Raw genomic sequence first — 11304 nt, forward strand, 5'->3', positions numbered from 1 at the left:
GGGTTCAAAGGTCAGCTGTACATCTAAGACATTCTTTGTAATAGCTGCCACACTCCTCATGTGGATGAACTGTTATTTAACTATTTTCTTATTTGTTGGTTAACAGTCTTTCTCTGGTATTTTGCTATTACAACAGCACTTTGTATGGATTTCCAAGTACACTTCTGAGATATTTGTCTACATCATAGAGTCTTAGGAGGAGAATTTCCAGGTCTAATGTTCAAATACTAACAGATCCTGGTATACTTCCTAAAAGATGGCTCTGATATCATAATGCTGTCAATAGTCAGGCCATGTCTTAACAACATTTATTTCTGCCTGTGTATGACACACATTACCCTTTCACATGTTATCTAATTTTATTTTTAAGGTTTTTTTCTGATTATAAAATTTATATATGTATGTTTCAGGTGATGGAGACAATTTATTTCACTTGACCTATCAAATAAAGCACTGCGTGTGTTTGAATGAGAGACATGAATGAGCTGCTCATGGTAAGGGGTGATCATCAGCTGGGATGTCCTGGTGAATGACTCCCCAGGGACGATGGGCTCCTGGCTTTGCTGAGCTTGCACTTCAGCATAAGCCCTGAGACAGAGCTGAGCCTTCTGCATTACACAGGCGAGAGTTTGAAGTTGGCAGGTGGGCTGGAGATTCCAAGAGGAAGCCCCAAGAAGCGACTGACAGTAAGCCTGGGATGGCAGAGCACACGGAGGTAAGCCCTAGATGCAGTGCAAGTAGAAAGGATTTGGAGATGAATGTATTATTTCCTAGAGTTCATAAAATTGCATTCTTTCTGTGTCAATTGTGCCTCAAAATCTGTATTTAACTTATTAGAGATTGTGTGAGTTGATTAGCTCTGGCCTTTCTCCTAGGGAGACAGCAGTATGGCTTCATGCATTGTTTCAACACAGTCAAGAAAAGCCAGATTTCTTCTGAAATTTCTTCTGAAAAGCCAGCCAATTTCTGATGTCACAAATAAATATAAAACTACATGCAAGAGTGGAAGAAGGTGCGGTAAGGTTGCCACTGATGGGTAAGAAAGCATATCCGGAGGCTTTCTCTAGGAACTGTTTTAGGTAACAAATCTCAGTGTGTTTTTACTCTCATTTCAAAACCCATGTGATCAAGTAAAGGGGAGGGAGATGACTAAAATGTGAAGCTAATTCCCAAGATGTTAGTCACCCCTCTGGGTGGGGTCTGGGAGTCCTTGCAGACAGTCCCTGAAGAACCCTTCAGGCGCCAGGCACCTGTGCGGAAGAGAACACCATGCTTAGCTGAGTGTCACCAGAAGATGAGACAAGAGCAGCCGGAGAAACAAGAGAAGCGTGAGAGCCGCTGAGAAGCCCTGGCCAGGGGAGAGCGGGAAGAGCCTGCCAGGGGAGGCTTCACAGAGAACACAACACCCAAGTTTGAAAGATGAATGATAGGCCTGCACGAAGGCCAGAGTGTAGCCCAGTGTCTCTGCCTCCTAGGGCTGCAGTAACAAATGACCGCAGACTGGGAGACTTACAGCAGAAATACATCCTCCCACAGTTCTGGAGGCCAGAAAGGTGAGGCCAAGACATGGGCAGGGCTGTGCTCCCTCCGAGTCCCCATTCCTTGCCTCTCCCACCTGCTGATGCATGACAGTCTCCTTGGTTTGTGGTCATGTTGCAATCCATCTTCACGTGCCTTCTCTTTTGCTGATTTTAAGGATGCTTGTCATTGGATTTAAGGCCCACCTGGATAACCCAGCATGATTTCATCTCAAGACACTTAAATCAGTATCATCAGGGAAGACACCCTTTCTGAAGTAGGTAACATTCACAGCCTCCAGGGATTAGGATGCGGATGTATCTTTTTGGGAGTCACCATTCAACGCCTGACAGACAGTGTGCCATTCAGAGAGAATACACACTCAGATGATCACGTGTTCACTATCTTTAAAGTCCCAATCAATACCCATGGTTCCCCTGACCTCAAGGGGGTGATTAATTGCTTTCATTTCCACAAATGAAAGGCCTTTCCAGGCCTCTGTGCTTTTGTATATGCAGTTCCCCCTTTCAGTGTTAATCAATCCAGTTGGATGCTGGAAGGAAATCAATAGGATGGAGTGGTTATTGGGAGCGGGTTTAGGGGATAAAATGAACAGGCTCTGGTTCCAAAAGTTCACATTTCATCAATAAAAGCCTCTTTTGGACAATCCAGCTATGTTCTGAAGTCTTTTGCCATTTCATCTGGCTTTATGTAAGCAGCAGTTAGAAGGTTTATTTGTGAAAACTCCAAACATTTCTTCTTTGAAATTTGATTTTGTGTTTACTCATGAATAGCAGCTGCTCACAAAAGCTGTTCACTTTTGAGTAAATTCTAAGTTTGCCTCTGAGCACCTAAATATCCTAAAGGTTTATTTTGTTTTGTGTCTCAGGAGAAGTAAGTGGGAAAGAATGAGCTGAATATTCATTCACCAGGTTGCAGATAACTTGTTTTGAATGCTCTCAGTAAGCTGAGGAACAGCAGCTGAGGAGCAGAGATGCTTGAATTTCATGGGAATTCAACATGAAGTGAATGACAAAGATACCAGCCACAAGACCAATGAATTCATATCTTTCTTTTATTGCCTCATTGTAATTAAAGCCTAAAGTGGATTATGAAAATATACAAACAAACATCTTCCACCTTGGATTTATGCCTGGCATGCTGCAAAATTGCAGTGGGTTACGATTGCTTGTGCATTAAGCATATCATACAATAGTTGGGGGGGTGCTTTAATGTGTAATATAAAGTCACCATAGGATAAAAATGTTAAGTCTGTCAACACAGGGTAATGAAAAGAGTACTGCTTATTAAATACCATAAACGGACTAGGAGAAATTAAGGGGCAGAGAGGAAAAAGAAGCCCAGACACAGAGAAGGTGCAGAATATCTAGAGCATACTCAAAGGCATGTAGTGAAAGCAGCATTGGGAGGCAGACCGAAAGGGGAGTCCAATGTGTTGCTGTCCTCCCGCAGTAGATAAGCACCATCTACCACTGTCCAAGCTGGCCCTATACCTTCTCCTGGGATCCCCAGGGTTCTTGACCTCTGTGGTGTGGAGACCATTGTTCACCCCGTTCCCACCAAAGCAAGCGACCCAACATACTAAGCTTCTGAAAAAGGGAGGGAGTGGAGAAAGCAGCACTCGACAGCCTCTCCTCCCCATCCTGGGAGAGAAGCTGCTGGTGCTCAGGTGTGGGCGCCAACTTAGAGCAAAACCCCCGGGCAGAAGCAAGCTGTTCTTCGCTCGCTCTCTCTCTCTGGGTCCAGAAGCTCTGGTATAGTCTGGACCGGCCTCTGGAGCCTGTGGCATGGTCCAGTGCCTGGGGAATCCATCTATGGGGGAATGAAAAGTGACCTGGCTCCATGGGCCTCTGCCTGTACCTGTAGCCATGTGAGTGGAAGCAGACAGGCTGAACCTGTTTGTGCCAGGGTTCTGGTCAGAGACAGCATGGCAGGACTGAGGTTTAAGAGAGTGTTTTACTGCATAGAGGCTCACCAACAGACCCCAGTCTGGAGCTTGTCCTGTAATTTTACCTCTTTGAACAAAGGTAAATAATTGACTGTCTCTGAGATTGAATGTCTTTATAAATTAAAGATGATACTACCTACACCCCAGGGTTACTGTGAAAACAAATGTGATATGTACCTTCATTCCTTCTTTCATGGACTTAGTCAGCCAATATTTTTGCACCGTGAGAGACAAAGTTCCATGACCTCCTATTGATCCATGCCCTCCTTTTGAATGTAAGCGAGAACTGGGAATATGATGGGTGTCACTCTTGTGAATGTTGTGTTTTATGGCAAAGGTTAAGGGATTTTGCAAATGAGTTTATTTTGCATTAATCAAAAGGGACATTATTCTGGGTGGATCTGAATCAGATGAAAACCTTGAAATTGTCAGAAAGATTCTCCTGGTGGCCTTGAAAAAAGCCACCTTGAGCTCTACAACTGTAAGAAAATTAATTTTTCTAACCATGTAAGGTTAGAAGAGGACCTGGAGACTCAGGTGAGACCCTGTCTCCTGGCGCTGGTGCCTTGATTGAAGCTTTGTTAAACGCTGAGCAGAAGACCCAGCTATGCCACACCAGGCCTCCTGATCTGTGGAAACTATGAGATAAATATATGTTATTTTAAGCCACTACATTCCACATAATTTGTCATGCAGCATCATGCCAAGGATCAGGGGCACGATGGTCCATAAGGCAGGCACAGATAAGGAAACAGGTAACTACTTTCTGATGAATGAGTAAAGCAGTAGTACTTTTGAATAAAGTACTTGAATCAAGTCTTCTTGCTACTCCATCAGTGAGCCGATTTCCACTTCAGCCCTTCCGCCATTATGCCTGCAGGGAAGGGGAACAGAGAAAGTATGAAGGAGAGGATATGAGAGGGGAGAATCCCTTCCAGGCAGCAGGGAAGGGAAAACAAAGCCCATGTTGTTCCAAGAGGAGAGGAAGGAAGCGGAGGGGGCGACCCCTGTGGGCTAGTTTTCTCCCACCCTCGTTCTCCCCATCGTTGGGAGGGACAGGTTTTAAATAACCAGGAAAGTTTTGGGGAGATTTCCGAGTAGGGAGCATCTTTCCTCTCTTCTTTGGGTAAATGCTGGGCAAGTCTCAAGGGCCCTTAGAAGACTCTGAATCCAGCACCACCCGGCTTCGGCGTCGACTGCAAGGCTCCAGGCAGAGCAAGAAGCAGAAAGGGCTCCTCTTCCCTCCTCCCCCGAGCCGGCCCGCCGGCAGTCTCATCAGCAGCCAGCTCGCTCATCCCACCTGCTTCTCCGGAGACACAGAACCAAGCCTGAAGATGTTCAGGTGCTCAGAGGCAAACTTGAAATTTACTCAAAAGTGAACACCTTTTGTGAGCAGCAGCTATTTTTGAGTAAACGTGAAATCAAATTTCAGAGAATTTTACACATTTCACACAGTGAAAGAAATAGCAGAAGAGATGGTTTTCAGGGTACCTTCAATCAGCAAGGTAAAGCGTGTTCCCTCACGATGTGTTGTGGCTGGACTGGGCTGTCACAGCCAGTACAGAGCCCTTTCATGGCCGTGATCCCTGGTGGAGCATGGGGCGTTTCTGAGGGTAACAGGCCTCACTAGGAGCAGTATGTTAGAGTAGTGTTTTCAGCTGGTGCAGTTTTTCTCTCAGGGGGACCCTTGGTAATGTCCAAAGGCATTTGGGTCGTCCCAGCTTGGTGTGTGGTCGGGGTGCTACGGACATCTAGTGGATAGAGGCCACCTGGGGACAACAGGTCTGACTGCACCCTCAGCTGGGTGAGTTGCGACGGGAAAGAGTTCGAGAGATGGAAGAAGAGCTCTGGAGTCACCTATGACACATGAGGATCTGTTGGGCCTTATACCCGGGGAGTCCAGGAGTGGCAGCTGCACGAGGCCGCGCACCACCGCAGCCAACAGGGAGGGAGACAGACTCCCTGGGCGCCAGGCGGGAGGGGAGGGGGCTGAGTGCTCTGCTAGCAGGGATCATTCTCATGTGACTGGAGCCCCAAGGAAGAAAACCTTGGTCAGAGGGGTCTGCCACCCTGTAAGATGTTGCCTCCCGTACTGCAGCCCGGGTTTGGCCAGCCCCAGGCCATCATACTGTGTCACTAGTGTACCACCTGAAGGAGGGCACCATGTGGACTCACGGCTATCCTGGTACAAAAGGTTACAAGCAGGCCGTGCTTGTCCCCATACCACTGGTGCTGGGAGGGGGGAAGCCTTGAGCGGGAGGTGGCTCAGAGGCAGCGTATGCCTGCAGAGGTGAGCCCACTCAGGAAGAACCTTCAGGCCACACACAGCCTCCGGACTTCATTCCAACATCCTGGGGAGACCTAGGAGGATTTTAGGCAAGGCTGTGACAAGAGCACCTTTGCCCTTTACGGGTTACTAAGGAATTTCAGCCACTTCTCAGATCTTCCCAGTAACTCAGCGAGGAGGAAAGGGAAGCTGTTATTATTTCTATTTTTAAAATGCATCTGTATTTCCCGACTTTCCTCACTATGTAAGGAGCCATGAACTGCCCTCCTGCCTGTGACAGGAGGAAATACTAGGGGAAGAGAAATGAAGAGGCACTTCCTTGCTTTCGTATGCAAAAGTGGCAAAGCTGTGCACAAAAGGGTCTTCTGCTTTATTCACACACCAGCCACCAATGTGTGGTTTTGCCAGGGTTACTTTCCCTTTGATGAACCTTAACTGTGCATCAGCTACTTAGAATCACACAATGAAATCAAGGTCTGCTCCAGCAACTGTCTGTACATGAATTGTTGGGATATTAGTTAAAATAAAATGGACTATATCAAGAGCTCATATGTATATAGGTAGCATTATCTCTCTGGGAGTATGATTAGCTAGTCAAAAGTCAATGGGCTGTGAAACCTGACTGAAACCAGATGTTGGTTAAATACAAAAGTGTGGAAAGATGAGTAGCATAGAGAGGACGGGTTACCTGCAAAAATGGATTAGGATGAAATACTGGTGTTCAGATAAAGAAGTAGAGCACATTGAGAACATCTCCTTAAAGTATGGCTTGTTTGTACCTCTTAATTTTAGAGGCCCTCCTATTCACAATTCACCAGCAGACTGCCTTGAATTCACAACGTGCTGACTTTCCCTGGGAGGCACGAAGAACGTTCTCCATGGACTCATTACTTAGAATGTCCTCCAAGCACGCTGTGGTGAAGGGGCAGTGTTCTGCCTTCTGTTTTGCAGGCGGTGAGGAGGAGGATTCTGTGAATAAACCGCAGATGTACTGGCCCAGGGCAATGATTGCTTAACAACTCTGGTTTCTCTGGGAGATATTTTGCCAATACATACACATTAAGTGGATTACCAGAATAAATTCAAGAAATAATTTCTGTCAGCAACCATGATTGTTTTAAATTGTTTAATATTAGTGAGTACATGAATGCTTCATGCTCTGTATTTGTTTTTCTAAGCTGCAGATGACATATGGCACTCCTGTGCTCTAGAACCTTCAGTGGCTCCCTCTATTTTCAAGATAAAGTTCAATGTCTGGCACAATCTGACACCTCCTGTTCTGCCTGTTTTTCTTCCCCTGGTTTGGGATCCCAGTACGGAAACTGTGCATTAGCCATACCAGGGGCCCTGCTCCTCCTCATTCAGGGTGCCCCATTTTAATACCTTCTTGCTTCTAACGTTGTTTCCTCTGTCTCCACTGCCTTACCACCCTACTTGGAAAACACTCCTGGATCACTTCAAATGGTGAGTTGGTTGGAAATGTGGACAAAATGACTATGTTGGATACCCAGATTTGGGGAGTCAGAGCCAACAGCCTTGCCCTTTGTCCTGTACATGAATGTCAGTTGGAGTCCTGCATTGGTCATTTCTAGTAGATACCTGCCCAGATTGTAGGAATTCCCCTCTTTTGGGAATTGCCACCCTGATCCACAGGTCTCAGGAGCGGACCTCTGGCTTTAGGACCTCAGACTGTATTAGTATCATCAGAGCCACAGCTTTTATAGCTAGTGCTGGATACCATGTACAATTCACTTTTCTGGAAATCTTAAATTGGTCATACTCACTATGTGGCCAGAACTGCTACTTATAAATTTAACAAGGGTGAAGTGGCCATCTTCACTGTGAACCTGCAGAGGATGCGAGGAAATAAGTCCATGAGTATAACATGTATAACATAAACATGTATAACAAAATCCACATGGAGAAGCAGAGATGAGAGATGGAGAGAGAACTAGAAGTTTCGCAAGACTTATTTCAGTTCATTTCTGCAGCCCAGCCCAGCCATATTCCTATCCTTGTAGTCCATGAAATAACAATATACCCTTATAATTAACCCCTGCCTGTTAATTTATTTCCCACTCTGTTGCAAATTCAGTACAGAAGGCTCATTTGATGGTGCAAATCTCCTCTCCTGGTCGTTACTTTTCCCCTTTCATCTTCAACCCTTCACCTCCCACCTTCTCACCTGCAACCCCACTGCTGAATAGCAGTTCACTGTGTGATTGATTATTACGCAAGTAATTTATTCATTTTCCTATGGATAGATATTTAGATTACTTCCTTTTCTTTTCTCTTTTCCTTTTTTGCTGTGTCAAAGAACGTTGCTCAGAGTATTCTTGTATATGTCTACAATTGCACACAAGTATATTTGTAATATACTGCTGGGTTCAGATGGTTAATATTTTATTTAGATTTTTACATCTATGCTGAGAAGTGTAAAGGGCCCATAATTTCCTTTCCTTGTTCTGTTACTGTCTGGATTTGAAATCAAAGTTATACCAGACTCAGACAATGAGGCTATCCCTCTTTTTCTGTTTTATAGAATAATTTGTATAAATTGTTATTTTCTGTTTCTTGAAGATTGTCAAAACTCAACAGTAAAACCGTTTGGAGCAAGGCCTTTTTGTCGGAGGCAATGTTGATGTCCTTGATAATCATGTCAATTTCTTTTAAAATTAATAGTCTGTTCAAATTTATTTTTCTTCTTTTATTAATTTTGGCATTTTATGTTTTTTGGGGGAATCTCTTTCACCAGGTTGCTAAATACTCATTTTAGTTTTTTATTATTATTTAAAATTCTGTTGTGTTTGTAGTTATTTTTCTTTTTCTATTCTGTGATTTAGTTGCTTCTTTTTTATTCTTGACCAGTTTCATGAGCCAACTGAGGAAATTTCAATCCTGACTTTACATTCAATGATAAGAAATTGTAAATTCTTAAATATATAATAATGGTATATGTCTTTTAGAAACATATGCAAAAACATTTCAGGTGAAATTATATGATGTCTCTGGTATGCTTCAAAAAATAAGAATAGGGGAGTGAGCAGAAGCCTAAATGAAGGAGGAATGTCCATGAATTGGTAACTGTTGAATCTGGGTGATGAGAAGGGTCATTATACTGTTTCCTATTCTTTTGTATATGCTTAACATTTTCCACAATAGAAGTTTTTTTTAATAATTTATATATACTCCTCTTTATAATTACTCACTTGACAATCTGAAAAAATAAGTGAGAAAAGAAAACTGCAAAAACTGCTCTGTAAAGATTATACTAATTACTGTCATGGTCTAGTAAGGGAGGCAAGTAAACACGCAATTATAACACAATGCAATTAACTTCTGTAACAGAAGTATCTCAGGGCAAGATGTGTGCAGGCGAGGGTCACTCAGCCCAGTCTGGAGTAGCAGGGAAGAAGAACAACTTTGGGGGTCAGTACTCTGCCTAGGGTTGCAATGAAATACAGCTCTGTTTGGTTTCCATGGTGATCAAGACCCAGGTGTACCTCCACCTGCTAGTACTACTGGCCTCTGTTTCAGTCATTCTCTATATGTCCTATGAGACACCTGTTCATTTGGAAATAGAGTCTCAACCTGCAGCCTGGTGCCGTTTTTGCCTCAACGGAAGCCTGACTCCCCGCGGAGATACGGTGTTCCTTGTGGCCCTCCCAAGTAAAGGTTTTCTGTCTCCCCACACCCTGCTCTTTGTGGCTGAGGGTAGGCAGGGCACTGACTTTCTCCTTCCTCCTGATACCACCCCACCTCCTACCTCTCAGGCTTCCTGTGCCTCTTTCTCTTCAATCTCCTCAACCACTCCATTGCTCCTTCATGATACAACCATGTTCAAGTTTCCTAAAGACAGAACCAAAAAACAAACAACAAAACATTACTCTGACTCCCTGCGGGCCACACCGTTCTCCTCCAGTGACCACATCTCTCTCTCCCTTCACAGCCAACCTTCTTCAAAGAACGTATTATGCATATCTGTACTTCCTCACCTCCTGGCCCCGTCAGGCTTTTAACCTCACTAGTTCTTGAGTCAGTATTGATAGTTTATGTGTTTCTAGGAATTTGTCCATCTTATCTAAATGTCTAATTTGTTATAGTTGCTCATAGTATGCTCTCACAGTTGCTCATAGTATTCTCTCAAAATCCTTCCATTGCTGGAGGGTCAGTAGTAATGTCCCCTCTTTCATTCCCTATTTGAGTAATTTGAATCTCCTCTCTTTTTTTCTTGGACAGTCTAGCTAAAGGTTTGTCAATGGGGTTGATCTTTCCAGAGAACCAATTTTTGGGTTCATTGATTTTCTCTCTTGTTTTCTGTTCTCTATTTCATTAATTTTGCTCCTTGTTATTTCTTTTCTTTGCTTGCTTGGGTTTAATTTGCTCTTCTTTTATCAATGTCATAAGGTGAAAGTTTAGGTTATTTAGATTTTTCTTCTTGCAGCTGTAATTTCCCTCTAAGCAAATTTGCAAGCTCACATTTGTTTTCATTTTCATTCATCTCAAAGTATGTTCTAATTTCCTTGTGATTCCTTCTTACTGCAAATAATGGTGCAATTTCCAAATGAAATGGACACATATCTTAGGTATACTCAATGCAGCATTACATACTTCCTCTTTAAAATTTTCTCTTCTTTAAAAAATGTTCTTAACTGCTTTCCCTCTAGCTGTTCATTCTTATTCAGTGGCTTTCATGGATTCCCCTTCCACTTACCCAGCACATGGTAATGCTGTTCATCATTCCTCAGCAGGCTGGAAATAGAATCAGGATGAAACTGGGGCTGTCCACCTTGCTTCAGTCTGTGGTACTTGGTATGGGTTTGGACAGCATAATGACGTATATCCATCAATATAATATCCTTCAGAGCAGAGTATTTTAATTGCCCTAAAAATCTTCTGTGCTTTGCACGTTCATCACTCCCTACCTCCCACCCCTGGCAACTACCGATCTTTTCATTGTTTCCACAATTTTTTCCTTTTCCAGAATGTCGTATAGTTGGAATCATACAGTATGTGGCCTTTTCAGATTGGCTTCTTCCACTCGGCAATAGATACTTAAGGCTCCTCCATGTGATTGTACGGCTTAATAGAGCATTTCTCTTTAGTGCTGAATAATATTCCATTGTCTGGATGCACCACAGTTTATTTACCCATTCCCCTACTGAAGGGCCTCTTGGTTGCTTCTCATTTTGAAGCAGTTATGAATAAAGCCACCAGAAACATCTATGTGCAAGTTTTTCTGTGGACACAAGTTTTTAACTCTTTTAAGTTTATACCAAGGAGCTCAGTTGCTGCATTTTATGGTAAAAATATGTCTGGTTTCCTATGAAACAGCCAAACTGTTTTCCAAAATGGCTGTACCATTTTGCATTCAGACCCGCAATGAGTGAGAGTTCCTGTTGCTCCACATCCTTGTCAGTGTTTGGTACCATCAGTGGTCCAGATTTTGATCATTCTAGCAGACATGTATATTTCATTTACTTTTCACAATATCCCTAGATGTTATGTGATCCCATACACTGCAAAGCCT

At 43.5% G+C, this 11304-nt stretch overlaps 1 long non-coding RNA gene across 1 annotated transcript; it reads left to right on the forward strand.

Annotated features, from left to right (window-relative positions):
• Positions 1-879: 879 nt before the first annotated feature.
• Positions 880-6805, forward strand: LOC130681390 (uncharacterized). Its single transcript, XR_008994514.1, has 3 exons — positions 880-1017; positions 1697-1795; positions 6567-6805. It is a non-coding gene; the product is annotated as an uncharacterized LOC130681390 (long non-coding RNA).
• Positions 6806-11304: the final 4499 nt, after the last annotated feature.

This window comes from Manis pentadactyla, chromosome 17, assembly GCF_030020395.1.
Source record: "Manis pentadactyla isolate mManPen7 chromosome 17, mManPen7.hap1, whole genome shotgun sequence".
Lineage (NCBI taxonomy): Eukaryota > Metazoa > Chordata > Mammalia > Pholidota > Manidae > Manis > Manis pentadactyla.